Here is a 26585-nt window from a genome sequence, read left to right on the forward strand (position 1 = left end):
CAAGGCCAATCCACCTACCCTGCACATCTTTTTTGGGTTGTGGGGGTGAGACCCACACAGACACGGGGAGAATGTGCAAATTCCACACGGACAGTGACCCAGGACCGGGGTCGAAAGTGGGTCCTCGGCACCAAGAGACAGCAGTGCTAACCACTGCGCCACCATGCCACCCCGAATAGAATAAACTCTTGAAAAGGATAAAAATTGCAAAGCTAGTGTAAAAGATCAGGGATAATTGGATAGTTCTTCATAACGCTGGCACAGTCACTATTAGCAGAATGGTATACTCTGTGCCCTATGATTCGATGATAGACATTATGTCCAGATGAGGAAGACAAATAAATGATCAGTTTACAAAGTCCATCTATTATTCCTCTGTAAACTTGCTGCACTGGGGAGCCTACGATGAATTGCTGTGGGATTAACAGTTTAGCTGTTCTTCACATTGGTCCCCTCTCGACACAGCCACAGGATAGGAGGGAGTGGGGCAGGAATGCACCATCTGATAAGCTGTTGACCCAATCCTATGGTCAATCATTGTACAGGCCAGTAACTGGAAACACCACATTAAACTCTGTACACACATCACTTTGGTCAGTTGGCAGCTGTTTCACCCTTGAAACCTCAAGCCTCACACAAGGTTTTCAGCACTGAATGAAGGATGACGCTTTAGGGGAGAGAGTCACGTCACTGAACTAGTAACACAGAGGCCCAGGCTGATGTCTAGAGAACCATAGAATTCCTGCAGAAGGAGGCCATTCAGTCTGCACCGACCCTCCGAAAGAGCACCCTACCTCGGCCCACTCTCCCACCCCATCCCCGTAACACCACCTAACCTACATAGAACATAGAACAGTACAGCACAGAACAGGTCCTTCAGCCCTCGATGTTGTGCCGAGCAATGATCACCCTACTCAAACCCACGTATCCACCCTATACCCGTAACCCAACAACCCCCCCCCCCCCAACCTTACTTTTTTGGGACACTACGGGCAATTTAGCATGGCCAATCCACCTAACCCGCACATCTTTGGACTGTGGGAGGAAACCGGAGCACCCGGAGGAAACCCACGCACACACGGGGAGGACGTGCAGACTCCGCACAGACAGTGACCCAGCCGGGAACCGAACCTGGGACCCTGGAGCTGTGAAGCATTTATGCTAACCACCATGCTACCGTGCTGCCCTGAATGTGCTGCCATGTCTGTGGAGACTAAGGGGCAGTTAACACGGCCAATCCACCCAACCTATCTTTAGACTGTGGGAGGAAACCAGAGCACCCGGAGGAAACCCACACAGACGGGGGAGAAAGAGCAAACTCCACACAGTCACCCCAGGCCGGTAATTGAACTTGGGTCCCTGGCGCTGTGAGGCAGCAGTGCTAATACGCAGATTCAAAATCCACCATGCCAGCTGGTGGAATCCAAATTCCATCAATAAAACTTGGAATTGAAAGCCAGTCAGAGTAATGGTGACCATCAACAATTCCTGTAAAAACCCATCTGGTTCACTAATGTCCTTCAGGGAAGGAAATCTACCATCCTTACCCGGTCTGGCCTACATGTGACTCCAGGCCCACAGCAATGAGGTTGACTCCTAACTGCCCTCAGGGATGGTCTGGCAAGCCATTCAGTTCAAGGGGAATTAGGGATGGGGAAATATGATGGCCCAGCCAACAACACCCACACCCCGTGAAAGCTTAAATTAAAAAAAATACACCAGTGCATTGATGGGAGGCACTGAACTGAGATCCTGCTTTCTTTTTAAAGAGAATGTTGCCCAAAGGCTAAGACCAAAAGGTTTATCGATCTTTCATCATCCAAACCCCACTTCATAATCTCTTGCCTCTTAAATTCAATGGATAATCCAGTCAGCTGGCATTACGTTTACCTCCCGAAAAGTGATTCAATTAAAGTCAGGAAACGGGAATAAAGTCTTTCCTGGTGGGCGGCACTGTAGCACAGTGGTGAGCACAGTTGCTTCACAACTCCATGGTCCCGGGTTCGATTCCCGGCTTGGGTCACTGTCTGTGCGGAGTCTGCACATCCTCCCCGTGTCTGCGTGGGTTTCCTCCGGGTGCTCCGGTTTCCTCCCACAGTCCAAAGATGTGCAGGTTAGGTGGATTGGCCATGATGAATTGCCCTTAGTGTCCAAAATTGCCCTTAGTGTTGGGTGGGGTTACTGGGTTATGGGGGTAGGTTGGAGGCGTGGGCTTGGGTAGGGTGCTCTTTCAAAGAGCCGGAACAGACTCGATGGGCCAAATGACCTCCTTCTGCACTGTAAATTCTATATTTCTATGATTCTATGAAAGCACAGGCTAAAAACAGCTGGACTCCGAACACCGTGACATTAAGCAAATAGAAACTCTCTTCGTCCTTCCAATTGAATGTCTGATAGATTAAACATGGACGTCAAGAGAAAAAGCCAGTCATATGTTGGGACACAGGTATCAATGCTTCATTGAGTGTAGATTTTCTGTGCAAGAGCAGGGGGGGGAGGGGGGGGGGGGGGGGGAATCGTTGAGGTTGGGTATGAAAACAGCAGCAAAGTAAATGACTCGACAAATCTGTGAATCTCCAAATACAGATAGCACCGCAAGGAAAAAAACTCACAAGCGGCTCACTCGATCTCCAGAGCGCCTCACAGGTAGCCAGCAAGAATTAATAAGTCACCAAGACAGTCATTATATCGGCACACACAGGAGCCACTGTGTGCCGAGCGGAACATTCCATCAACAATGGTTAAGATAAGACAGGCTGAGGGCAGCACGGTGGCGCAGTGGGTTAGCCCTGCTGCCTCACGGCGCCGAGGTCCCAGGTTCGATTCCGGCCCTGGGTCACTGTCCGTGTGGAGTTTGCACATTCTCCCCGTGTTTGCGTGGGTTTCGCCCCCACAACCCAAAGATGTGCAGGGGAGGTGGTTTGGCCACGCTAAATTGCCCCTTAATTGGAAAAAATGAATTGGGTACTCTAAATTTATTTAAAAAAAGATAAGACAGGTTGGTCACGATGCCAGGGGACTTCCTAATCCTTTCCAGAATGCGGCATTCCGAACAATGCGACGCTCCCACGGTGCTGCATTGGAGTGTCGACCCAGACTCAGTACCTTGGAATGGGATTTGGAACACAGGCCTGGTGACTCAGAGGCAGGAGGAGCTGCCAAGTTGACATTAAGAGTCAGATGTTCAAGAGATTAGTCCAATTAACCAGTCAGAAAGATACCGGCCTCACCAAAGCCGTTTGAAATGAGGGGAAGACAGCGTTGAACAGTGCAATTGACATTTCAGCAGGAAAGCAGCAGCAAGGTAAATAATTCTCAAAACACGTTGGCATGGGTTTGTAGCACTCGGGTGCAAGAATCGCACTTCCACGTGTGTGCAGAAAACCAGTAACCTCAGGGCGGCTCGACAAGTACATTAAATAAAGACAAGTACATTCATTAGCTTCTGAAGAGCTCGATGCACCACATTCGTAAGAAACAGCCGCCTTTATCCCTACACTGCGAATTACACACACTTGGAAATATTCAACGTAGTTTGTTTTGAATTCTCCCACACCAAACAGATACTCTCACAGGTCTCCTGGCCCATTTTCTTTATTTTTCCGCGGGATGTGAGCGTCACTGGCAAGACCAGCATTTGTCGCCCATCCCTAATTGCCCTCGATCTGAGTGGCTTGCTCGGTCATTTCAGAGGGCAGTTGAGAGTCAACCACATTGCTGTGGGGTCTGGAGTCACATGTAGGCCAGACCAGGTAAGGAGGGCCGATTTCCTTCCCGAAAGGACATTAGTGAACCAGACGGGTTTTTATAACAAATCACTGATCGCTGTCGCAGTCACCATTACGGAGGCTCGTTTCCAGTTCCAGATTTATTAATTGAATTTAGATTCCACCAGGGGCTGTGATGGGTTTGAACCATCTCCTCAGATCATTTACCTGCCCTGTGTCATTGTCACTATCCCACCAACGCCCCCAGGGTACTGTCATTCCAAATGAATGTTTAGAGCATGAGATCAGAAGAACGAGGGAAGGGGTTTGACCATTCGGCCCTTCGAGCCTGCCTCCTCCAGTCGATGAAACCATTGGTTAATCTGATGTGGCCTGACTCTACTTTCCTGTCAAAAATCTGTCCAGTACAACCTTGAATGTAATCAATTACCCAGACAGCACTGCTCTCTGCAGGAGAGAATCGCAAAGACTAATGATTCTCTAAGTGAAGAAATTCCTCCTCACCTCTGCCTTAATTGAGAGATCCATTATTTTTAAACTATGCCCCCCCCCCCCACACCCCCCCCCCCCCCCCCCCCCCAGTTCCATGTTCCCCTTGCAATGTGGCGCCGGAATGTGGCGACTAGGGGCTTTTCACAGTAACTTCATTGAAGCCTACTCGTGACAATAAGCATTTCATTTCATTTTTTTCAAAGGGAAACAGCCACCCAGCATCCACCCTATCAAACCCCTGGCTTCTGCCAAACCGCACACCAATCTCGTTGAAACACACTAGCCATACTCCTCATTCGGGAGACTATGTTCTCCCGCTGGAGTTGAATTGCGACTGGGAGCGCAAATCAGGGCGCGATTCCCAATCTTCAGCCACGTAAATTTATGAATGACGGGGATTGCAAGCGATTCCCGAGGGACTCCCACTATCGGGCTGCCATTTTGAGTGTGCCTCCCGATAGCGAGGTCCCAGAACTGGCCAACCCTCCCCACATCGCGGAACAACCCACCCACCAATCCCCACATCACGATTCAGCCCCCATCCCCCCGCCCTCCTTCCCCCAAGTACAGGGGTGACCCTCCACCAGTGTCCTCCCGTATAGGGGGGGTCCTGGCAGCGACCTCCTAAATAAGGGGACTTCCCCAGACCCCCTGAATCACCCAGAGATCCCCTAACTAAAGGGACCCCCCCAAAGACCCCTAACTAAAGAGTCACGTTGGGGTGGTCCCTTTACTTAGGGGGTCTCTGGGAGGGGCTTTTTAGAGGGTTTCTGGAGGTGTCACTTATTTAGGGGTTCTCTGGGGGCGGGGGGTCCCTTTATTTAGGGGGTCCGCTGGATACTGGGTCTCTAAAAACTATTCAAATTCAAATTGAATCCAATTCCTGGTCACCAGAAGAGAGACAAACTAGACCCAAGCCGACAAGAGCTGATATTACAGCTGATCTCTGGCTTGATCTTAGCCAATAAGCCGAGAATTGAATCCACTGTGGACACAAGTCAGATACACTCTTCTGTTCCGTCCCATCTCAGCTTGCTCACGTCTAGTCTGCTCAGCAATATTCAATCGGCATCAGTCTGCAACTGTCTATTGGAAGGTACACAGTCCGATGCACATTTTACTTTTATTTGCATTATGCACTTGGAGTTCGAAAGCACTTTGGGACGTGCCAGGGTCATGAAAGGTGAGATGTCAATTACCTTCTTTTTGGCTTTTGGCTTGTCCTAGCTGAACATGCAGTGTGAATGATGGCAGGTGCCTCATGATAGCAAGCCCACCCTCACTGTCAACTGGACCCCAGCACACGCCCCACCATCCCACACCACAACACACACACACGACAAACAACCCCCCAACACAGACCTACACTACATCACACACCCCCCCACACGAAACCACCCACACAATAAACACCCCCCCACACACCACACCCAAGACAAACACATACAAACACACCCCACACACAGACACATGACACACACCCCCCACACAACAGAACACACCCCACATCAAAACACCCCCCACACAGACACACACACATCCACACACACAAACACATACACCACCCACCCACACATACTTTTCCCCCCACACACAAGCATTCACACACAGCACCCCCCCGCCGCCCGCCCATTCACACTCAAAACACATACACGCGTGCACACACACTCACTAACACACACCCCAACAAAGCTTGGCTCCTGGAAAACCTGTGCCTTGGTTATCCCAGTCTTGGGCAAATTCGTCATGCCCTTACCTTGCCCCACTCAATATCAAACAAATGCTGCTTTGGGCTGAGATGTTTTTTTGAGCTCTTCAGCTAGGTTGTCAGGTGTGTGCAAAACCAAAAAGGCACAAAGCAAACTCTACATTTCAGTCAGTCCCTGACAACAGCAGTTTGCCCGCAGGTTACAGGAATTTTCACTCAACCTCTCCAGGCAGTGAACATGCGATCACCTCTCAGTAGACTGGACAAGGGGCTGGTTTAGCTCACTGGGCTAAATCACTGGCTTTGAAAGCAGGCCTGCAGCACGGTTCGATTCCCGCGACCGCCTCCCTGAGCAGGCACCGGAATGTGGCGACTATGGGCTTTTCACACTAACTTCATTGAAGTCTACTCGTGACAATAAGCGATTTTCATTTCATTTCATTTTTTCATTTAATTTTTTCATTTCATAACGCAACAACAGCAGTGACGCAGAGAATAAATGGCACAATGGTGACACTAAACCACGTTGGCAAAAAAGCCAGCACATCCCTGGACTTTTTCAATCCAAATGCATTGCAGAACACCACTTGCCCCCGCCCATCAGCATTATTCGCTGGATCATTTACTGAACCGACGAACCCAGCAAGGACATTTCATCCATTTACATTTGGTTTCCCTGGACCACCGGACTGGCCGCTGGAGAAAACGCACAACCTTCCAACTGTTGGTTTTCTATCAGCCAGTTTTAAAATTGGATCGGGAAGTCCCTCCTCAATAGCAAAACTTGTAGATGCGATGTCAGTGACAGCGATCTGGTTGTTGACTAAAAAAAAGTGAAATCGCAGTGGCACAGTGGTTAGCACTGCTGCCTCACGGCGCTGAGGACCCCGGAGTTCGAATCCCGGCCCTAGGTCCACTGACTGTGTGGAGTTTGCACATTCTCCCCGTGTCTGCGTGGGTCTCACCCCACAACTCAAAGATGTGCAGGGTAGGTGGATTGGCCACGGCTAAATTGCCCCTCATTTGGAAAAAATTATTGGGTACTCTAATTTTAAAAAAGTGAAAACCATCAATTGAAATGTCAGCCGTGTTGCCACTCAGCGTAACACAGAAACCTTCAGAACTGTGCACTGGTAACCCGGGGCTGTGTGGGTCCTCCAGGCTGATATCCCTGTTGAATGTGGATGCCAAATGCTGGCCAAAATTTTTGTCCTCCAGGATTGAGAATTGTGTTCCGGACACTATTGGGGAAGACCAGGCAGGGTTTGTTAAGGATAATCAGTTGGTGGGCCAATGTAGAAAGGTTGTTAAACGTGATCATGATGCCCCCGGAAGGTAGGGAGGTGGGGGGTAGTGATCGCACTGGATGCAGAAAAGGCTTTTGATCAGGTAGAATGGGTGCTGGGATGGTTCGGGTTTGGGCGGGGCTTTATTGACCAGGTCAGGTTGCTGTATCTGGCTCCTGTGGCAAGCGTACGGATGAATAGGACAACATCGGACTATTTTAGACTGCACCTGGGGAAGAGACAGGGATGCCCTCTCTCCCCACTGTTGTTCGCGCTAGCTATAGAGCCGTTGGCAATTGCTCTGAGAGCCTCAAGGGGCTGGAAGGGGCTGAACCAGTGGGGGGGGTGGAGCACAGAGTCTCGCTCTATGCAGACGGCCTGCTTTTGTATATATCGGACCCAATAGAGGGGATGGAAGAAATCAAGAGGATTCTAGGGGAATTTGGCCAGTTTTTGGGGTACAAGCTAAATATGGGGAAAAGTGAGATGTTTGCGGTCCAGGCGAGGGGACAGGCGAGGACGATTGGGGAGCTGCCGTTTAGATTAGTAAGGGCAAGCTTTAGTACCTAGGCCATCCAAGTGGCGCGGGAATGGGAACGGCTACACAAACTAAATCTGGCCCGACTAGTAGACCAAATGAAGGATGATTTTTGGAGGTGGGACGCGCTTCCGTTGTCACTGGCTGGGAGGGTGTCGGAAGACCCGAGAATCCAGGAGGAGAAAGAGACAGATATTCTGGCCTATGCTTCCCTGGTAGCCCGGAGATGGATACTATTAGTTTGGAGGGACTCAAAGCCCCCGCGGTCGGAGACCTGGCTATCGGACATGGCTAGCTTTCTCTGTTTGGAGAAAATCAAGTTCGCCTTGAGAGGGTCACTGTTAGGGTTCGCCCGGAGGTGGCAACTGTTTGTCAACTCCTTCGCAGAAAATTAGTCGTCAGCAGAAGGGGGGGGGGGGGTTAGTTTAGCTTAGAGTAGGGGGTTAATAAAGGTGGGACCTGTAAGGGAGGGAGATGGCTTTTGCACTATGTATATAGTTTCATGTACATTATTTATTTTGTTGTTGCTATAATACCAAAAATACCTCAATAAAATGTTTATGAAAAAAAAGGAACTGTGCAACTGATGTGAATAAAGACTTGCATTTGTTTCTTTTTTATTCATTCATGAGATGCGGTGTCACTGGCATTTATTGCTCATCAGTAATTGCTTTTGAGAAGGGGGTAGCGACCTTCTTTCTTGAACCGCTGCAGTCCATGTGGTGTAGGTGAACCCACACTGCTGTTATTGTAGACTCCATCATAGTATCCTGACAGTGTAGAAGGAAACCATTCGGCCCATCGAATCTGCACCACCTCTGATCCAATATAGCGCCCTATTGGGCCCAATCACTCGCCCCTCCAAATCCCTGCCCCCCCCCCCCCCCCCCAAATCCCCCATCCCCATAAGCCCACCTGACTTTTGGGCAATATTAGCATGGCCATTTCACCTAACCTGTGCATCTTTAGACTGTGGGAGGAAACCAGAGCACCCGGAGGAAACCCGCGCAGACACGGGGAGGACGCGCAAAGGCCACACAGACAGTGACCCAAGGCTGGAATTGAACCGGGGTCCCTGGTACTGTGAGGCAGCGGTGCTAACCACTGTGGCACCATGTCGTTAGGGAAGGAGTTCCAGAATTTTGACCCAGTGACAGTGAAGGAACGGCGACACAGTTCCAAGTCGTGGTGAACATACAACTGCAGGAAGTCCTAAAGCTTTACATCCAGTAAAGTACCTTTGCAATTTTTACACTGTTATAATCTCGGAAACATGGCAGCCAATTTGAGCACAGCAGGCTCCCATGTACAGCAATGAAATAAATGACCAAATAATCCATTGTGGAGATGTTGTTTAAGGAATAAATATTGGCTCCAGGGTAGTGATGGCGGAGTCGGATCGGAAGTGCCATGGAGTGCACTGTTTCAAGAAGGCAGTTCCCCCCCCCCCCCTCCCCCACCCCCCCCCCCCCCCCCCCACCCACCCACCGTCTCAAGGGCAACGGGCAAAAAACATTGACCTTGGCCGTGTGCCCATCTCCCAGGAATGAAAGAGAAAAGAAAAATGTTTTGAATGAGACATTAAGCAGAATTTGTAAAAGATCCCATGGTATTATTCGAAGAAGAAATGTGATTTCCTGGCCAATATTTAGCCTCCAGCATCACTAAAATGGACTGTGTGTGGAATCCTGCTGTGCATAAATTGGCTGATGCCTTTCCTACATTCCAGCAGTTGCTAGGCTTCAAAAAGTACTTGATTGGCTGTGAGGCGCTTTGGGATGCCCTGCCGTTGTGAAAGGCGTTGTGAAAGGGCAGCATGGTAGCACAGTGGTTAGCATCAATGCTTCACAGCTCCAGGGTCCCAGGTTCGGTTCCCGGCTGGGTCACTGTCTGTGCGGAGTCTGTGCGGAGTCTGCACGTCCTCCCCGTGTGTGCGTGGGTTTCCTCCGGGTGCTCCGGTTTCCCCCCACAGTCCAAAGATGTGCGGGGTTAGGTGGATTGGCCATGCTAAATTGCCCGTAGTGTCCTAAAAAGTAAGGTTAAGGGGGGGTTGTTGGGTTACGGGTATAGGGTAGATAAGTGAGTTTGAGTAGGGTGATCATTGCTCGGCACAACATCGAGGACTGAAGGGCCTGTTCTGTGCTGTACTGTTCTAAATTCTAAATTAATGGAGATGTTTCCTTCTTGGATTCAGAAGGATTCACGACGATCACAGCCTTAGTTAGTTCAGAAGGGCTGCTTGAGACTGAGTAGCTCTTTCACAATCACACCCACCTCAAACTATCCAACATGGACATGGCCATGCGAGTGTTAGTGGCTGGAATTCTCCCGCCGTTGAGGTTCTCTGTTCCCGTGGCTTTCCCAATGGCGTGAGGTGTCCTCAAAGGGAAATCCCATTGACGAGCACCAGCGACCGGTGCGTCTCGGAGAAACACGGGCCTGGGGGGGGAAACAGAGAATCCCGCCCAGTATAATTACAGGTTTGGGGGAACGCAGCAATGAAAATCACAGCTACATGGGGAGGCTGCACTTTTCATCACAGAGACATGACTCATGCGGAGGCCATTTATCCCATTATACCTGTGGCAGCTCTCTGAAAGAGCTATCAAAATACGTCATAGAGTTTACATAGAATTTACAGTGCAGAAGGAGGCTCATTTGGCCCATCGAGTCTGCACCGGCTCTTGGAAAGAGCACCCTACCCAAGGTCAACACCTCCCCCTATCCCAATAACCCAGTAACCCCACCCAACACTAAGGGCAATTTTGGACACTAAGGGCAATTTATCATGACCAATCCACCTAATCATGGCCAGTGAAACGGCCAGCACACTTTGGTTTTAATAGCAGGATGCCAATAAAGCAATGTGTGCCATGATATTTCATCTCTCGTGCAAGGGGGTCACTTGTGAACTGTATCGTTTCTCACACATCCACGATTCTAATTACTCCACTGTTGTTGTGTGTGCCTTCAGCTGCCAGGGCCCAAGCCCTGGGACCCCTTTCCTGAAGCTCCCGGCCTCTATATCTCTTGCTTTAAAAACATTCCATAAAACCTCCCCTCCCTAATCAAGCTCCAATCAAGTTGACCAGCTCCAATATTTGCTCAAGGGGCCTTTGTCAAATTTCATTTGATTGTAACTCCTGGAAAGTGCCATGAGATGTTTTATTCAGCCCAGTCAACTTGTTCCCATCCTGGTGGCTAAGCCCTCCCTGGCTAGCTACAATCGCAAGTTTCATGGTATCAGTCCAGTGCTTCCCCCACACATTAATCTTGAAGTGGTAGTGGCTGGGGCAGAGAGACAGAACAGTACAGAAGCCACACTGTTCATCATCCAGTGAAGTTCTAAATGGTGCACTCCATTAAACCACAGCATTAAAGGGCAGCACGGTAGCACAAGTGGATAGCACTGTGGCGTCACAGCACCAGGGTCCCAGGTTCGATTCCCTGCTGGGTCACTGTCTGGGCAGAGTCTGCATGTTCTCCGCACGTTCTCCCCGTGCCTGTGTGGGTTTCCTCCAGGTGCTCTGGTTTCCTCCCACAGTCCAAAGACGTGCAGGTTAGGTGGATTGACCATGATAAATTGCCCTTCGTGACCAAAAAAGGTTAGGAGGGGTTACTGGGTTACGGGGATAGGGTGGAAGTGAGGGCTTAAGGGGGTCGGTGCAGACTCAATGGGCCGAATGGCCTCCTTCTGCACTGTATGTTCTATCTTCATTCAGACACTTTATTGAAAATCAGCAGGTCTCCTTAACGGAATCTTTAAACATCTAAATGTATTGCAGAGTAAGCCAGCTCGCTCACGGGTTGCCCCGGCATGTTGACCATTGAGAACAGTGGAATTAACCTCTGTCAACTGTTCATAGTGTAACGGGGACAAACCTATACGAGGGGTCATTGGACATGGCTTTGTTGACCAATATTACAAACCACTGCACCAGACCTTTATAACAAATTAATTCTCAGGGTATAGGTGAGGCCACATTTACTGGCCACCCTGAGTTGCCAGGAGAAGGTGTTGAAATAACTAAGTGATTTGAGAAAGCTATTTTGGAGGGAAGTTAAGAGTTAAACACGTTGATACGGGGCTGGAGTCAGGTAAGAGCGGGAAATTCTCTCACCGCAGTGCGACATTAGTGAACCAGTTGGGTTTTTACAATCTGACAGCTTCACCATCGCTTTGCCTGGATGACTTGTCCAGGAAACCTTTACAACGGCAACAACTCGGAGGGTTCAAATCAAAGGCCAGAATAGGCACAGTACCAAAAACACAAATTGGCACAAATTAAAGACAAGAGCAAGTCTGCACTTGCCGAAAGCAGCGGGACCTGGAAAGACCACGAGGACGCATTCTCAAACCGAGACAGGGCCTGCCTATGTAAGGTTGCAAAAATGGGTTACGTTCACAATACCAGGAACCAATGAGGGTGAACATGACCTAAATGCAGCACACTTTTAATCTATCAACGTGTGGCGGGGAGACATAAAAATGGGGTGTTCCCTTTCAAGAAAAGCACAGTTTGTTGGTTGTATCCCTGTGGTTTTGGGTGGGAGAGGAGCTGATGAGAACCTTATCACATGATCTGAAACTTCACAAATCAAATCAGAGGCGAGCAAACTGCTGCTGTTATGCCCTTACACAGGGTCGTAACAGAAGAGTTATTTTCAGTAGTCCATTGTACCAGTAAGATATTGGAAAGGGAGTGCCAGGGGTTGGGGGGGGGGGGAAGAAAATTACGCACCAATCATTGTGTGTCCATATTGTGCCACACTTAATTCATGACCTCGAGTTCATTCTTCGCCAACCTGCCCTACGTTACCACAGCCAGCAAAGTACCAGTAACCACGAGCACCTCATTGAAACACAGCACAGAAAAATACCCGCCAAGCTATACCCCAAAGTTTCGATGGATAAAAATCTACCATTCTATTAACGGACTTTTTTGAAAAAAACAAACCAGTCAAGTCAACAGCGAGCAAAATAAATTTTGGTTTCCTGACCAGAAACCTACGACAGCCAGCCACATAAATACTGTGGCTACAGATTCTGCAAGGGGTGACTCACCTCCTGACTCCCCAAATATCTACAAATCAGGAGTGTGATGGAATACTCTCCACTTACCTGGATGAGTGTGGCTACAACAACACTCAAGAAGCTCGACACCATCCAGGAAAAGGGAGCCTCTCACCTGATTAGCACCCCAACCACCACCATAGAATCCCTCCACTACCAGTGCACAGTGACCGCCGTATGTACCATCTACAAGTTGTGCTGCAGCAACCCACCAAGGCTCTATCAACAGTGACCTTGCATGCTATAAATGTACACAGTTTAGGTACCTGCCGAGGTTACTGTAGTACATTGAGCATTGGCGCACGATGCCATTGTAAACTGCTCTGACATATAAAACCTACGGATTTGTCCCTTGGGCCCTCCTCTCTGTCCATCTCTCTGCTCCCAGGAATTTGGGATTGCAAAGAATCTGGGCCCAGCCCAGTTTACATAAAATGTACCTGGAATAATAATAATAATCGCTTATTGTCACGAGCCGGCTTCAATGGAGTTACTGCGAAAAGCCCCTAGTCGCCACATTCCGCCGCCTGTTCAGGAGGGCCAGTACGGGTATTGAACTGCGCTGCTGGCATTGTTCTGCATTACAAGCCAGCTATTTAGCCCAGTGTGCTAAACCAACCCCTAAGCTGGAGCGAGAGAGAGAGGGTTGAAACCCTGGTGCATAGAAGCACTGCCCTGCGGCACTGGGTGGAATGGTAGACTTTGAATTTCATAGAATTTACAGTGCAGAAGGAGGCCATTCGGCCCATCGAGTCTGCACTGGCGCTTGGAAAGAGCACCCTACCCAAGCCCACACTTCCGCCTTATCCCCATTAGCCAGTCACCACACCCAACACTAAGGGCAATTCTGGACACTAAGGACAATTTATCATGGCCAATCCACCTAACCTGCACATCTTTGGACTGTGGGAGGAAACCGGAGCACCCGGAGGAAACCCACGCACACACGGGGAGAACGTGCAGACTCTGCACAGACAGTGACCCAAGCCGGGAATCGAACCTGGGACCCTGGAGCTGTGAAGCAATTGTGCTAATCACAATGCTACCGTGCTGCCCTTTGGTGTGAATTATCCTGGTTTGAGCACAATACATCAAGGGTGACGTTCCCAATGCAGGACGGCGCGCGGGAGCACTATGGATGAGATGTTAAACTGAGGTCCCATCTGGCTGCTCAAGTGATGTCGTTGACCCAATGCCGCTCTTTGAGAAGGGTGTGCAGGTCAGTCACTCAATCAATATCACAAAAAAGACGGATCCGTATGATCATAGTTCCTATAGTGCAGTAGGAGGCCATTCGGCCCATCGAGTCTGCACCGACCCTCCGAAAGGGCACCCTACTTAGGCCCGCTCCCCCACCTTATCCCCGTAACCCCACGCATTGAACATGGCCAATCCACCTAACCTGCGCATTTCTGGACAGTGGGAGGAAACCGGAGCGCCCGGAGGAAACCCACGCAGACATGGGGAGAACGTGCAGACTCCGCACAGACAGTGACCCAAGCCGGGAATCGAACCTGGGACCCAGGTGCTGTGAGGCAGCCATGCTGACCTCTGTGCTACTGTGCCGTCGGTCACAATCTGGTCAGCATCATCTGATCATTATCACAGTGGTAAATGTCGGCAGAATGCGGACGCTACTCTGTGATGTTGGCACAACCAGAGGAGAAACAGAATAACCAGGTCAGTGGAATCAGCCTCATTACCTTGGCCAGGCACCAATTGGTGATGCTGACAATGTGGGGATCGAGGGGTGGAGGGGCGGTTGCCGGGGGGGTGTTGGGAAGAGCAGTCAATCCAAATTGCACCAGTTCCCCCACTCGTGGTGGACTCAGAAGTGACTGTGACAGGAGCCTGGGTTGCCCACCCTCGGTGTACTGTACGACAAAGCAAGAGGGCGAGAGAGGTGCTGCTGTCGCTGGGATTTCAGTAAAGTACATCTTTGTTTTCCTATTTACTGTGTCTGTTTACAGGAAGCGACATCGCTGGCTGAGCACAATTATTACCCATCCCTAACTGGCCTTGAGAAGGCGGTGGTGATCCGCCTTCTTGAGCCGCTGCAGTCCATGAGGTGTAGGTACACCCACAGTGCTGTTAGGGAGGGAGTTCCAGGATTTTGACCCAGCGACAGTGAAGGAACGGCGATATATTTCCAAGCCTGGGTGGTGAGTGACTTGGAGGGGAATGTCGACATGGGTGGGGGAGGAAGGGGTTTCAATGCATCTGTGTCCTCCTAGATGGCAAATGTCATGCGTTGGGAAAGTGCTGACAAGTAAGCACTGGTGAGTTTAGATTAAATTTTAAAAACTGAGGAAAAAAGATGATTCAAAAGGACAATTGAAGGAAGATTTTTTTTTTAATTTGAAAAAGGAAAACCAAAATGGGAAAATGCAATCTTGAAAGAGTGAGCTCCTTTTGCCCAGAGAACATTGTGCTTACCTGTCAGAAAATAGAATACAGACACTCAGCATCTGTTTTGTTACCATACAGTACCTGCCTGCCCCCCAACGATCATTTACAACGATATCTACAGCACAGATGCTGCAAACATCAGTGAGCCAGTTTAAGGGAGCCATGCCGAGGGCTGTAGTCAGGCCAATGCCAGCCAGGCCCATTAACCTCTGCCAACTCACGGCAGAAATGCGCTGAATTAAAATAGAGCAGGCCAACCCTTGGGTAAAACAGCCAGGTACTCATCAGGCCAGAGAATGATAGGATAGTTACAGCACAGAGACAGGCCATTTGGCCCATCCTGTCAGTGCCGGCTCTCCGCAAGAGCAATTCACGTGGTGAGCTTCTGCTTCTTGACCTGCGACATTTTTGCTTTTAGGGCAATTAGGGATGGGTAATAAATGATGACCCAGCCTGTGACGCCCACGTCCTATGAATGAATAAAAAATGTAATTCTCGTCAATCTTCTAATAATAATCTTTCTTCGTGTCACACGTCAGCATGCAATCAAGTTACGGTGAAAAGCCCCTAGTCGCCACACTCCGGCACCTGTTCGGGTGCACTGAGGGAGAATTCAGAATATCCAATTCACCGAACAAGCACGTCTTTTCGGGACTTGTGGGAGGGAACCGGAGCATCCGGAGGAAACCCACGCAGACACGGGGAGAACGTGCAGACTCCGCACAGACAGTGACTCATGCCAGGAATCGAACCCGGGCTCCTGGCGCTGTGAAGCAGCAGTGCTAACCACTGTGTTACCGTGCCACCCTCTGCTCCCTCCCTAATCCCTTGACATCATCCTTAAGTGTGGCTCCCAGAACTGAGCAAAAAACTCCAGTTGCGGCCAAACCAGTGTTTTGCACCTGTTAATCAGAACATCCTTGCTCTGGTACTCTGTGCCCCTATTTATAAAACCCCGCCTGTTGTCCACTTTATTAATTGCATTCCCAACCTGCCCTGCCACCTTCAATGACTCATGCAGACGTAACCCCCATTTATTTGATCCTACCTCTCTCTCTTCTTACCAAAATGAATCATGTCACGCTTTTCCGCCATGCCAGCTATTTTCTGCTATTCCACCAACCTATGTCCTTCTGGGATTCAACACGATCTTCCTCACGAGTTCACAATATTTCCAGGTTTTGTATCATCCGCAGATTTGATCTGACAAAGGGCAGGATCAGCGCACAACATGCTCGCCCTGTCCAGTTGCAACATACACATACCGTCTGGACCAGTAAAACGGAGATTTCCACCTTCAGCTGTTCCTCCGTCCTTGACCCTCTTCAGTGCACAGTGAGACACTTTCGGGGAAGGATTGCCGTAAAAACCATCCACTGCGCTCGAGATATTTAACAGGAAAGTTCAGACTCGATGGGCCGAATGGCCTCCTTCTGTCCTGTCGGGAATCTATGATAAAGTTGCGCTGCAGTCTCCTTCCTCCTCATACTCTAGTGTGACTGTATTCTGGAGTAACAACACGTCAGTCAAGAGGAATCTGGATTCTACAAACAGAAAGCAACCGAGACCACCTTCAGTAAACTGTAACTGAACGTGGTCTTCACAGCCAGTCAGCGCTACTTAATTTTAAAGGTTATTTTGTCACCATTTGCCTGGTGTGCAAAAAGAAAAACATTAAACCTTTCCCAAATTACACAGAACACTGCCCTCAATATGAAGACTGTGGATTCCCTTTTATAGCCCTCACACAGGAGTCTGGATGGGGAATGTTAACAGGACATTCATCTGTGGGGGAATCTGTCTGTACACACACATATAGACAGGGACGCTGCGTCACTTAGGAAACACGGTGTTTGCATTTAATAATCCCCTTAACCCTGGAACTAGACTGGACTGGAGTGGGTGGGAGACTTGGCAGCAGGGAGAAGGAAAGCAGCCTGGATTTCTGGTCCGGCTAACTGAGACTGGATTGCTGATCGGTATAGACATAAGCTGAGGTCCTGCAATGGACTCGACTAGTGTCCAAGGCAGCCAGAAAATCTCCTTAGGTGAGAGTGACTGTCCTTGACAGCAAGGGAGCATTTGACCAAGTGTGGCAGCCAGGAACTCCAGTGAAATTGAAGTCAATGAGGATCAGGGGAAACCTGACCCTGGATGTAATCACAAAGAAAGCTGGTTGTGGTTTTTAGAAGTCAATCATCTCAGCCTCAGGTCATTCCTGCAGGAGATCCACAGTGTAGTGTTCTAGGGACAACCGTCTTTGGCTGCTTCAACAATGACTTCCCTCCATCATGAGGTCAGAAGTAGGGATGTTTTCTGATGATTACACACTGTTCGGTACCATTTGCAACTCTTCAGATACTGAAGCAGTCCGTGTGCAAACGCAGCAAGACCTGGACAACATTTAGGCTTTGCCTGATAAGTGGCAAGTAAGCTGTGTGCCACACAAGTGCCAGGCAATGGCCATCTCCAACATGAGAAAATCTAACCATCGCCCCTTGACATTAACAATATCACCCGCACTGAATCCCCCAACATCAACACCCTGGGGGTTACCATTGCCCAGAAACTGATCTGGACCAGCCATACGCATATACTGTGGCTGCAAAAGCAGTTCAGAGGCTGGGAATCCTGCGGCGAGTAACTCCCTTCTTGACTCCCAAAGTCAGGAAGTCAGCAGGCGTCAAAGGCACAAGTCAGGAGTGTAATGGAATACTCTCCACTTGCCTGGATGAGAGCAGCTCCAACGCTCAAGAAGCTCCATTCAGGACAGGATGGCCCCGCTTGATTGGCACCCCATCCACCATCATCAACATTCGCTCCCTCCACCACTGGCATACAGAGGCAGCCGTGTGTACCATCTACCAAGTGCACTGCAGCAACTCATCAAGGCTCCTTTGACAGCAACTTCCAAATCCGCGACCCCTACCATCTAGAACAACAAAGGTAACGGACACGTGGGGCTGGATTTTGCAAGGGACCATTGTCCCAGCTCAAAAAAAGCCGTTTGAGGAACGCGCCTCAGGGAAGGATGGTTGCCCTGTTTTCATTTAACAGCCAGTTCAGGCTTGAGGTGGGATAGCTACCTCTCAGGGACAAGAGGCCCTGCCTCAGAGAGCTGCAGCTAATCGGGTGGTACGACACTCTGCAGTCCCAGCAGGTCAGGAGGGGGCCAAGGCCATTGCTGAGATTTCAGGCAGTCTTCAATGGAAATCAGCACAGGAGCTGGAGAGCACAATATGCGGTTGGGGGCGGGGGTAATTTAATCAGGGCCAGGCTGGCAGGCCCCAGCGAGGGGGGGGTGACAGGGTGAGGTATCATGTTTGAGAGGTTTGTTGGGAGGGTAAAGGGGCACTCACAAAGGAGGTTCCCCCTGACCTTGCCCCTCCCAGAGCAGCCCACACAACTAAATCCGCCGGGTTTCCTCCACGGCCCCCTCCTGTCGCTGGCGAATTTTGTAAGGCCAATGAAGAGTCCATACCAAGTAGGTCGAAACAAAAACTTGTTTTATTAAACAATAACTATTATTTATAGCTCCAGTAGTTCCCTACTGAGAGTTCTCTGGTCTGTGCCTTACTGGCGACTCTATTTATACAAAGACAAGTATTGTTAAATGTTCCCCGCCCCCTTAACGGGGCAGTTTGTATTTTGCAAGATCCTCAGGGCAGTGGATCATCCCTACCCTGCAAGATCCATGTGGGTTATAACAGTTAAGTAGCGATGGGATGTGGGATGAGGCCCTTCATGACCAATTAAAGGCCTCAACTGGCCCAAGGGTGGACAGGCTGCCCGACACCACCACACCCCCCTCTTCCCCCCCCCCCCCCCCATGGGAATTTCCTACAAGTCGAGGGGGGCGGGTACAGGCAGTACAACGGCCAGTTAATGGACTTTGCTCGCCTTCCTCCCCTTTCAAACCGACCAGTGAGACAGCAGAAAATCCAGCTCGTGGGATCAACACCATAAGACATAGGAGCGGAATTAGGCCACTCGGCCCATCGAGTCTGCTCCGCCATTCAATCACGGCTGATATTTTCTCATCCCCATTCTCCTGCCTTCTCCCCAGAACCCCTGATCCTCTTATTAATCAAGAACCTATCTAACTCTGTCTTAAAGACACTCAATGATTTGGCCTCCACAGCCGTTTGTCGTAAAGAGTTCCATAGATGAGGAGGTTCCCTTCTGAGTCACACACCTTCCTGAGTTGGAAATATATCTGTTGCTCCTTCACTGTCACTGGGTCAAAACCTGGATTGCCCTGCCTAACAGCATAGTGGATGTACCTACGCCACACGGACTGCAGCGGTTCAAGAAGGCAGCCCAAATTCTGTGATGGAATTTTTTTTAAAGGTTCTCCTTCCTGCTCCTGTACTGTTATTCTGCTACTCCGCATGTTCCATATTTGGCCCCTCCTATTTCTCATCTACATCCTGTCTCCAGGTGACATCATCTGAAAACACGTCAGGTCGCTCATGTCCACTGACAACACCCAGCTCTATCTCACCGCCACTTCTCGTGACCCCGGCATTGCCAGGACTTTCATATGCTGCATGATACGTAATACTAAGTCACGTTGCTTATTGCTAAGGAAATTGTGGGGTGGAGGATATCGTGGGAAGGTGGAGCTGGGTTGAAAGATCAAATATTTTCTTATTGAATGGTGGAGTTACATAGAACATACAGTGCAGAAGGAGGCCATTTGGCCCATTGAGTCTGCACCGACCCACTTAAGCCCTCACTTTCTCCCTATCCCCGTAACCCAATAACCCCCTAACCTTTTTGGTTGCTAAGGGCAATTTATCATGGCCAATCCACCTAACCTGCACGTCTTTGGACTGTGGGAGGAAACCGGAGCACCCGGAGGAAACCCACGCAGACACGGGGAGAACGTGCAGACTCCGCACACTGTTCCAGCGGGGAATCGAACCTGGGACCCTGGCGGTGTGAAGCCACCGTGCTAGCCACTTGTGCTACTGTGCTTCAAGGAGTCACATGGCTCGCACCAGTTCCTGTTTCGTACATCCATATTGGGTCCAACGTCCAGTGCTGGATGAGCAGAAATATCCTCCAATTAAATACAGGGATGATCAAAGCTAATCGTCTTTGGCCCTTGCCACAATCTCCATTCCCGAACCATCGGAATTCCATCCCTCTCCCTGGCGACTGCTGGAGGATCAACCTTGGTGTCCTCTTTGATGCTGAGCGAGCTTCCGACCTCTCCACATTCGAGACAGGCCTGCTTCCACCCCTGTGACATCTTCCGACTCCGCACCTCTCTCAGCCAATCTGCTGCTGGAATCTTCATCCGTGCGTCCGCTACCTCCAGCCTCGGCACTTCCCATCAGCCTCCCGTCTTTCACCGCCATCACTTTGAGCTCTTCCAAAAATCTGCTGCTATTGTCTCACTACATTACAGGTGTGATACAAATCAAAGTTATTGTTTCTGACGCTGCCACACACACACACACACACACCAGCTCCTCTCCAAGCAACATCTCACTTTTAAAATCCTTGTCCTGTTCTTCAAATCCCTCTGTCACCTCGTCCCCCCCCCCCCCCCCCCCCCCCTTTCTCTCTGTAATCTCCTTCAGCTCTACAACCTCTCTCTGCACTCCTCCAATTCTGGATCTTCACACTCCATCCCTTTGGTTAAGCTCTGGAATTTCATCCCTAAACCTCTCCCCCTCTCTACCATTCACTCCTCCATTCAGACCTACCTCTCTGACCAAACTTTAGGTTAGCTCGAATCGGTTTTTTTGTAAATGTGACTCCGGGCAAGTTTCTCTGGCAACCCTGTGGCATGATTCCCGTCATTGACCTGCGGCGGGATCTTCTGGTCCCACTGCTGGGAACGGGATTTCCCATTGAATCCAACCCACCTCCGCGACCGCCAGGAAACCTACGGCGGGAGTGCGCCATTGGCAAGACCGGAATATCCCGCAGGTGTGGACAGCTGGGAGATCTCGCCCTCTGTGTCACATTTTGTTTGATAACACTCCTGCAACGTGGTTTGGGATGTCGTACTACATTTGAGACACTATGTAAATATAGATACGCATATACACATGTGATTGTAGATACAGACATGTATCCACATATGTACATTTATATAGATAGAAATATGTATGTGGATATGTGTTTGTGCTCCACACAATATATATTCACCTATAAACATACACAAATACATATATAGTCACAATTACTGAATAGCCAATATTCATAGAATACAGTGCAGAAGGAGGCCATTCGGCCCATCAAGTCCACACCGGCCCACTGAAAGAGAACCCTACCCAGGCCCAAAACACACACGCTATCCGTAACTCCTCCTGGGGCCAATTTAGCCTGGCCAATCCACCTACCCTGCACATCTTTTGACAGCGGGAGGAAACCGGAGCACCCGTTAGAAACCCCACGCAGACACGGGGAGAACGTGCAAACTCCGCACAGACAGACACTCGGGGTCGGACCCAAACCTGGGTCCCTGGGGCTGTGAGGCAGCAGTGCTAACCACCGTGCCACCCATGTCCTGATCCAGACTCACGCTGGAAGAATGTTCACCTGAGGGAAGGTTTGTCATCTCTGTGGCTGGGACCCCAGCGTGAGTCGGCACCTTTCTGCGTGCCTGGGGCTGGGGTGGGCAAGTGCGGGTGTGGGTACTCGGACAGGGAGGATTAGGGAGTGGGGGTGGGGAGGGTCGGAAGTTTCTCCTCCAGCTCCTTGTGGAGCATGCATGAATAAAAGTCAAAACACTGCTGTACAGCTCACAGGAAAACAGCTTCTCTCTGCATCAGCCTCCTCTGTGCCAAAGGATCACTGTTTATATGGGGGGGGGGGGGGGGGTTCTGGCACATTAATAAACAAGAAGGTGCAAGTCACATAATTCTCTCCTTTACACTCCCAGATTCACTGGCGTATAATTACCTGGGTTTCAATCGCACTCACTCCAAACCCCCCCCCCCCCCCCCCCCCATCCTCTCAGGGACTCAGATAATGACAGGATCCCAAACCCCTGACACAGGGTTCAGCCATCTCTTGCACTTGTGAGTCCAGCAGACTGCCGAGAAGGCAAAGAGCAAAGTTTCTAAAGCACATTGCCGGAGGAAAGCTAACAAAAAAAAAAAAAAAAATGCCAGGGAGCACATTCTGCCTTCAGGTTTCGAACTTGCTGACAACCCTCTAATTATATCTCTCTGCGCCCGGCTCCTTAGCAACCCCTGGCCACTGCCATCCAGTCCACCATCGCTTTTTAAAATGAGCTGTCTCCAAAAAACAGGAGGGATGGAGGTGGGGGTGTAAAAGGAATATCAGCCAATTACACTGACTGGTTGGTGTGTGACACCCTGTATATATTTTTTTTTTAAATGAGCATTTAAACTCCTGAGGATTTGCTCCAGCTTTAGGATGGTGATCTTATAAACATTGGCACACACACACAAATAAAGAATAATCCACCAGGAAGGCCTGCTATCACCAATGACTGGTAAACTGGCCAGATCCAAAAGATACACCGAACACACAAGCTCACCTGATACAGTGTGTATTCCACGCATAATGTCACTGATGGATCCTCCCTAAGGTGACTTGGCACTTTCCATCCTGGCTCTTTCAGAGGACTGTGCATGCACGTATTCCGTCAAGGATTGTCATTGCGACATAAAACTGTGTTTCCCCTCTGTCACTCTTTAGGGAAGATCGTTATATGTTTACATCATCAAGCTGGGAAGCACCACCAGCCCTTCCATTGGTTGAGGAGGGAATGAGGGATGTCAATCAGGATAGTGGACCAGGGCTGGCTGAGTGCAGACTGCAGACATGAAATGCTCTGGGTCTCAGCTGGTTCCCTGCAGAACGAGGTGTTTTTTTCCCCTCTCTCTCTCTCCACTCTCTCTTCAAAGCAGGAAGAGGGGAGGCCGTTAGAGCGTTTCCTGTTGTACCGCTCAGATAACTAAGGACGTCACTGCATGCAAACTCCCTCAGGGTGTCAGCAGATACAGGGGCAAAGTTCAGTCGTTTCCAAGAAACTGAAGAGGAGGAGACACCGAGGGAATGGAGTGACGAGAACGAGGGAGAGAAGGGGACGGCAGAGGGAGAGAGTGAATGAGGCAGTGACAGTGGGAGGGAGATACATACACAGAGACGTTTGCAGAAAGGGAGCAATCGGCGAAGGAGGGAGGCAGACAGACAGAGTGAAAGAGGAAATGGCAGGGGGGTGGGGGATGAGAGAGACAGAAAGAGAGATAGAGGGGGGAATAGGCAAAGAAGGGAGGCAGAGAGAGAGAGAAGAAATATACCATAACAGACAGCCATTGTCAGTTTCAGGTCCAATATCAATCCAGTGACTGAGAGACAAGGAATCAATATCACCAGTCACGATTTTTTATTAAATGGTATTTTCTCTGTTCAGTTTTTTTTTGGAATTGTGGCCTGCCTTCCGCCTAAAATCATCGCAAATTAGCTGCGCGCTGACATGAATCAAAAAACAAGGGGATTGATGATTTTTTTAAAAAAAGGATAAACTGAGATTTTGAAACGGTTAATTTTAATACTATTAAGCAGCTGCAGATTTCAGCCATGGCTGTGAATTCTCAATGCAAATCTGAAGCCACGTGTGTATTAGACCAATAAAGCAGTGGCCACAAACAGGCACTTCACAACCCAGGCAAATTCATCACCAGTTCTGGAAGAGTAACACCATCAACAATGCTGGATCTGTGCAAATGAAGATTTCTACTTGCGTTGCGTGCCCCAGTATTTATCAACTTGTCTTGGAATTTAAAAATAAAATCCCTGCTCCCATTGACATGTTCAGGGCGATGTGTGTTATTTCCTGTGCTGATTGCGAGAGAGCCGGTGTGTGATTCCCAGTATTAGGCATCCTATTTGACCTTGAGCTGAGCTTCCGGCTCCTTATCCAAAACTGTTGACATTCACACACACCCACCCCCCCCCCCCCCCCCCCCCCCTCCCGCCCCCGGAACATCATTCATTCCCGTCAGCTGATAGACCTCCTTTCAGATTTCCTGTTTCAGCCTTCAGTCCTGCCCATCACACTGCTCAAACCTGTGGCCCCTGGTATTCCCTGCCTGTGTCCCTCTGATGATATTCACTACCTGTGTCCCCCTGATATTCACTACCTGTGTCCCCTCCCCTGATATTCACTACCTGTGTCCCCCTGATATTCACTACCAGTGTCCCCTCCCCTGATATTCACTACCTGTGTCCCCTCCCCTGATATTCACTACCTGTGTCCCCTCCCCCTGATATTCACTACCTGTGTCCCCCTGATATTCACTACCTGTCCCCCCCGATATTCACTACCTGTCCCCCTGATATTCACTACCTGTGTCCCCTCCCCCTGATATTCACTACCTGTGTCCCCCTGATATTCACTACCTGTCCCCCCCGATATTTACTACCTGTCCCCCCTGATATTCACTACCTGTGTCCCTCTGATATTCACTACCTGTCCCCCCTGATATTCACTACCTGTCCCCCCTGATATTCACTACCTGTCCCCCCTGATATTCACTACCTGTGTGTCCCTGATATTCACTACCTGTCCCCCCTGATATTCACTACCTGTCCCCCCTGATATTCACTACCTGTGTGTCCCTGATATTCACTACCTGACCCCCCCGATATTCACTACCTGTGTGTCCCTGATATTCCCCACCTGTGTGTCCCTGATATTCACTACCTGTGTCCCCCTCCCCGATATTCACTACCTGTGTGTCCCTGATATTCACTACCTGTCCCCCCCGATATTCACTACCTGTGTCCCCTCCCCTGATATTCACAACCTGTGTCGCCTCCCCCTGATATTCACTACCTGTATCCCCTCCCCTGATATTCACAACCTGTGTCCCCTCCCCCTGATATTCCCCACCTGTGTGTCCCTGATATTCACTACCTGTGTCCCCTCCCCCTGATATTCACTACCTGTGTCCCCCTGATATTCACTACCTGTGTCCCCTCCCCCTGATATTCCCCACCTGTGTGTCCCCTCCCCTGATATTCACTACCTGTATCCCCTCCCCTGATATTCACTACCTGTGTCCCCTCCCCCTGATATTCCCCACCTGTGTGTCCCTGATATTCCCCACCTGTGTGTCCCTGATATTCACTACCTGTGTCCCCTCCCCCTGATATTCACTACCTGTGTGTCCCTGATATTCACTACCTGTGTCCCCCTGATATTCACTACCTGTCCCCCCCCCCCGATATTCACTACCTGTCCCCCTGATATTCACTACCTGTGTGTCCCTAATATTCACTACCTGTCCCCCCTGATATTCACTACCTGTGTCCCCCTGATATTCACTACCTGTCCCCCCTGATATTCACTACCTGTCCCCCCCTGATATTCACTACCTGTGTGTCCCTGATATTCACTACCTGTCCCCCCCTAATATTCACTACCTGTGTCCCTGATATTCACTACCTGTCCCCCCTGATATTCACTACCTGTGTGTCCCTGATATTCACTACCTGTCCCCCCTGATATTCACTACCTGTGTGTCCCCTGATATTCACTACCTGTGTCCCCTCCCCTTGATATTCACTACCTGTGTGTCCCTGATATTCACTACCTGTGTCCCCCTGATTTTCACTACCTGTGTCCCCTCCCCTTGATATTCACTACCTGTGTGTCCCTGATATTCACTACCTGTCCCCCCTGATATTCACTACCTGTCCCCCCTGATATTCACTACCTGTGTGTCCCTGATATTCACTACCTGTGTCCCCCTGATATTCACTACCTGTGTCCCCCTGATATTCACTACCTGTCCCCTGATATTCACTACCTGTGTCCCCCTGATTTTCACTACCTGTGTCCCCTCCCCTGATATTCACTACCTGAGTCCCCTCCCCCTGATATTCACTACCTGTGTCCCCCTGATATTCACTACCTGTGTCCCCCTGATATTCACTACCTGTGTCCCCTCCCCCTGATATTCACTACCTGTGTCCCCTCCCCTGATATTCACTACCTGAGTCCCCTCCCCCTGATATTCACTATCTGTGTCCCCCTGATTTTCACTACCTGTCCCCCCTGATATTCACTACCTGTGGTGGGGCTGTTTTAGCACAGGGCTAAATCGCTGGCTTTGAAAGCAGACCAAGGCAGGCCAGCAGCACGGTTCAATTCCAAACCAGCCTCCCCGAACAGGCGCCGGAATGTGGCGACTAGGGGCTTTTCACAGTAACTTCCTTTGAAGCCTATTTGTGACAATAAGTGATTTTCATTTCATTTCTGCGTTCCCCTTCATATTCATTACCTGTGCCCCCCCCTTCCCCCCCCCCCCCCCCCCCCCCCCCCCCCCCCCCAATATTCACTACCTGTGTCCCC

The 26585-nt window shown here is 49.9% G+C and overlaps 1 protein-coding gene across 4 annotated transcripts in view; it reads right to left on the reverse strand.

The window, feature by feature from the left end:
• Positions 1–26585, reverse strand: part of hivep2a (HIVEP zinc finger 2a) — a 224562-nt gene that overhangs the window by 189342 nt on the left and 8635 nt on the right. For 2 of the 4 annotated variants that reach the window (XM_038816728.1, XM_038816704.1), the window contains exon 1: positions 22761–23336. The exons of the other annotated variants lie outside the window; for them this stretch is intronic. The gene's annotated coding sequence lies outside the window, so the exon portion shown is untranslated. Of the gene's footprint in view, positions 1–22760; positions 23337–26585 lie in introns of those variants that run through there. 4 annotated transcript variants of the gene reach the window in all.

This window comes from Scyliorhinus canicula, chromosome 1, assembly GCF_902713615.1.
Source record: "Scyliorhinus canicula chromosome 1, sScyCan1.1, whole genome shotgun sequence".
Classification (NCBI taxonomy): Eukaryota; Metazoa; Chordata; class Chondrichthyes; order Carcharhiniformes; family Scyliorhinidae; genus Scyliorhinus; species Scyliorhinus canicula.